Raw genomic sequence first — 5000 nt, 5'->3', positions numbered from 1 at the left:
GGTTTAAATTTTTGGGAGGTATGATGCGTGTCAAAAAGTCACCAAAACTACCACCTGTGAATAAGAAGTAGTTTTTAGGGGCCGTGAAATATCGGCTTCCTTCCGCCAAATATCGGATTGCCGTTTTTAGCACAATTTCCCAAAAATATTTGGAAATTCATCTTTTCCTTGTCAGCTTTTAACATCGTGGCGGATAACAACGTAGACAATCCAGACGTCGGTGATATTCATTTCATGAAAGTAGTCCGTAATACCTTGAATATACCCACCCTGGTCAGAACCGTCTTGCAGAGGTTGGAACACATTTTTTTAAAGACTCTCTTCATGTCGTGGCATGATTATTATTTTTTATTTTTGTCGTTATGATCTTTCGATTGACGTTTTTGCCAACACCAATCCAAGTTACAGTATTTCGTATTATTTATCATTTTCAACTGAATCAAAGTTCATCGAGCTGGTCGTCGTTCATTACTTGATGAGCTCTTGACAGCCAGGTTTCTGCCGTTGGATCTTATGTTGTCACGCGTCACAAGATTGCAAGAAGTAGAGATTTGCGAGTACTGTAGTATGTTCAAGGTTTTTACTGGCATTATAGCAGTAGCCGTTCTTTTTAACGAAACAGGTGAAAGTTGTTCGTTTTTCCGCATTTTTATTAAATTGTTTATACTAAGAAAAGTTAACATGACAAAGATAAAATGGCGAGGAATTGTTAACGAAACTTCTCTGCTTTATATGAAGTTACTAGGTTTTCTGTTTGCTAAAATCCAGATCAAACACCAGAGGATTTATTTGGATCATATCATGGCTACTGTGGTAACGTTATGTGGAAAAAGAAGGGTCTTTCCTGTGATGTCTTTAAATTTTGAGTTTTTTAGCGGAAATAACATTTTTCCTGAATGTTTCAAAACTGTTTTTGTTCTTCGTATGTTTTTTTTTTTACAAAATTGCTTTAAGGTCATTTTGTTTTATTTGGATTTGTAAGCTTTTTGGACGGTAGATATTGTAGTTTTTGAAGTCAAATGTTCTTGTTTCAAGATGGAAATATTTTTTTCAATGATAGTTTTTATCACAGATTTGTACCGATAGTTTTTCCGCGTGTTTTTTTTTTAACAAGGCGGCGACAAATCAAACAATCAAAGCCTTAAGAAAATTGAGCCTAGCGTGTCTAAACTTCCAGTTGGTTTCGCAATTTTTATTAATCCGTTTCATACGTAAATGTAACGAATCCAACGACTTCCTAGTTAAGCCGCGAAAGGGTTCCATTGTTTTCTTCCGTTCCTTGGACCATATAAGGAGACAGGTTTGATTCAGTGATCGAGTTTATGCGGAGGATCCATACATTTAAAATGGTTTACATGATGGATTTCGCCGTTCTGCGCGTGTGATATTGTGTAAATGAAGTGACGCAAGAGGTCTCGTCAATTTTACAACACTGCCCTTAAAGCATGAGTGTTACGCAATGTTGCCGTCATCTTGAATATAAATTATTTTATGATCCTCTGTAGTAATGTCTGTAAATATATCAAACAAGGCGCAAATAATGGACACTGTAATAGCTGACCTTGTGAAGAGGCCATTTCCGAGGTCATGTCTGCCTCCTCTTCAAGGCGAGTCTAAGTGCGAAGTTTTTGTGATGGTAATTAGTTCTACTTTACATATGAATGAAAATTAATTTTCATAAGAAAAACTTCGCACTTAGATTCGCTTTGAAGAGAAGGCAGACATGAACTCAGAGATGGCCTATTGAATGTTTACGGTTTAGGTATATAAAGCATTTTTGACACGAGAAAAATGGAAACATAAGGGTTTTTAAAGTTAGTAGGTATTTAGAGCCTAAGTTTATTGTTGTTTTTTTGTTTTGTTTTGGTTTTTTTTTTCTTTTTGTTTGTGATTCGGCGCGTTTTTGACATAAAAGTAAATGAACCAATGCGTATTCAAAGAAAATACCTATTGCTCCTTAGTTAGGAAATTAAGGCCCCGTCGACAGGTATGCGCAATTTTTTGAGTCCGCTCACCATAGTGGAAATTTTTTAGTACGCAAAGAATTTGGAATCTTGTGGAGGGTCTAATCCGGATATTTTCGAATCCTATTCCGTTACAATCTCAGATCCAGTCTTTACCGCGTAAATATTTATCATGGCCGCTGAAGGAAAATGCTATCGCTTCTCTTGTCGCCAACCAATCTCGACCCCAAAGGGAGAGAAGGGCTCTTGGGAAGCTATTCCCGTCCCCGGAGACCGCGATTTTTTCGATCAGCACCAAGAATAACGACCTCTGGCCGGTTCCGAAATACGCGCAGTCCCTGTGGGGGTCTATTTTGGTAACTGTTGACAGCTACTAATTGTTTCAAATTTCTGAGATTGCGCAGACGAGCCTGAAGTCCGTGATTCGCGGACGTCCTGGTTCGGAACCAGCCAGGGGTCGTTATTTTTGGTGCTGACCACAAGAATCGCGGCCTCCGGGGACGAGAACGTGGGGAACCCTGAAACAAAGTGTCTTCTTATTGGTTTTCGTGAAGAACAGTGAAAAGCGTCTCTGGTGATCTCTGATTGGTGCATTCATGTTAGCACGAGGAGTGAACAGGCGCCGTATGGTTCAAACAGCCAGTTTTAGGCTTCAAGAACCCTACGGCGCATGTTCTCCTGCATAGAGTTTCCCAGAGCCTCGAGTCATGCGCAGACATAAGAACAGTGGCTCTGGTGACGAGAATGATCGCCAACTCGCACGCCTGTTGGCGCATGCTCTGTTGACAATAGTCACAAAGGAGTCTTAAATACTAAAACGAATCCGGATACGTGTGGACGTGCAAATTCGATTTGAATACGTTACGCGTGGACGTGGAATTTTTTTAATCCGCAAAGAAAAAATTAGCGGATTAAAAATATCCTTATACGTGTGGACGGGGGCCTAATTTTCATGTCGTGTTTTGAAGTGAGTCACTCGGTCGTAGTAGAGCCGGGACTTTTCAACTGATTTCCGTAAACACAAAGACATTCCATGCAGCCGGTTTAATGCGAGGGAAAACGTCTTTGCTCCTGATTGGCTCACAATTTTGCGTGAATATTCTAACCCCATCACCAAGCTAATTTCTAACTAATAAACACGATAGGAATTTTTGACAATCCAATTAATCGTATTCTGTCCTTGGCTCGATTGACCAGCCGTTTTTTTGCGCCCGCGTTCCTTCACGCACACCAGGGCTGGATCACTGGTCCAGCGAATTGTATTTTCCACCAATCAGAAAGTCGCCTGCCTGCCAAGTACAAAATACAGTGATCCAGTCGTTCGTTGGGAGGAGGATGTTAATCTGACTCCCAAAACAGCTAGAAATCGAGCCTAATTCTATCCTGGGTACAATATAAACGACTCCTTCAAGAAATCAGTTATTATTTTTACGCGTTCAGTACGGTAATCAATTAATTTATCATGGTAAATTACTTTTATTTCTAAATCAAATAGAGCACAGAAAGGCTCTGCGGCTAAGAACGTTCTTGGCGCCACCCAACTACTTGTAATTTCCGGAAACTGCGGCATCAGTCACTGACCCAGAGAAATATTTCATTTAAATTTTTTAGGGTAATTTAGAATTGGATTGCTAAGGGTGCCTTTTTGGGATATTTGAAATTTGAATGCAATGTTTCAAATACCAATGTCTTCAACCTCGTTTGCATGAAACAGTTGAATAATAGATATATATTTGTTACTCGTTTAAATTTTCCAAATTTGCACCCTTGCTATTATTAATTTATTTACTACTCGAGAATTTAGAAGAATTTAGAGACTCGATCCTTGAAATCTTAACTTATTTATAGGTAGTATTTATTAACATTCGTACATACTTGAGTTTTAGTGCAACAACCTTTTTCTGAGTGGATGGGTCCACAGTTCTCTTAGTACTGCATTGGTGACAAAAAAGGCCGTGGGTGGAGGCCATTGGTTCTAAACGCGTATAGGGGAATCTTTGTTTACGTTTTTTGCCTCATTTCACGCAAGACTATTGTTTTCTAATCAGGCAGCCGAGAATAAAGTACATTTACTGAGTATTGAAAGTGCATTGCTTCATGAGCTATCTCTGATAATTCCCGATAGAGCAGTTTTCAAGTGAGTGTCGGAAAACCAAAACCAAAGTAATTACTTTGGCCAATCAAAAAGGACGGAGACAATTCAGTGAACCAATCAAAACTCGAAGCAATTACATGTAGCCGACACAAAGCGCGGGAAAATGTGCGCGCGCGAGCCACGATTGGTTTTGGTTTCTTTTCTGATTGGTTGAAAAAGTGGCGCGTGCACTTTGAACCAATCACTGAGTGGAGTAATGCAAAACCAAAGAAATTCGCTAATTACCTTCGACGCTCAATCGAAAACCGCTCTATTTAACAAAGTTTAACGAGTGTTTTTACCTTTTGAAGTGGATTTGTAAATAGCTTCATCCTTTCTGTGAGGAAACTCGTATGTTCATGAAACAAAATTTAAACAATCACGTCAGCGAAGATTCTCTTACCGTGTGCATGCACCGGGCTTTCAAACAATGTAAACACGCATTAAAAAAGAGTTATGTAATGACTTTCTTTCTTTTAAGGAAAATTATCGATTGGTCTAGACTTTCTTCCATTTAAAGGAAACTATCCATTGGTACATTCAAACACGAAGAAGCACACTTGAAAGGCGTGGTGCCATAGGCACACGCGAATGATCGGTCACTCAAGCGTGGTCGCATACAGAGCTCTGTGATATTCGTGCAATGGCAATGTGTCCGTAATTTGTTATGAGATGTTATCTGTTCTTTTTTTTTTTTAATTCTCGTCCCTATTTCTCGTGCTGGAATTATCTTTTAGGGGATCCGTCTGTATGTTGAGTGCCATCTTAGTCGTGCTTGGGTGAATCGAACAAGAGATGAGCGTGATGCAACCCGTTTAATAGTGCGTCTTCGTGTTTAAAGATAGCGAAGATATCATTGACGTCAGCTGTTCTGTGGTATCACAATGTTCAACCAGAGCCTT

The 5000-nt window shown here is 39.5% G+C and overlaps 1 protein-coding gene across 1 annotated transcript in view; it reads left to right on the top strand.

The window, feature by feature from the left end:
* The window catches only part of LOC138052739 (zinc finger MYND domain-containing protein 11-like), a 21392-nt gene that overhangs the window by 16321 nt on the left and 71 nt on the right, over positions 1-5000 (top strand). Inside the window, exon 11 of the mRNA XM_068899301.1 lies at positions 1-5000. This exon is cut by the window's left edge and continues 848 nt beyond it; it is cut by the window's right edge and continues 71 nt beyond it. The gene's annotated coding sequence lies outside the window, so the exon portion shown is untranslated.

Source organism: Montipora capricornis, chromosome 6 (assembly GCF_036669925.1).
Source record: "Montipora capricornis isolate CH-2021 chromosome 6, ASM3666992v2, whole genome shotgun sequence".
Lineage (NCBI taxonomy): Eukaryota > Metazoa > Cnidaria > Anthozoa > Scleractinia > Acroporidae > Montipora > Montipora capricornis.
Note: the sequence above shows the minus strand (reverse complement) of the source record. Positions and strands in the feature narration are given on the sequence as shown.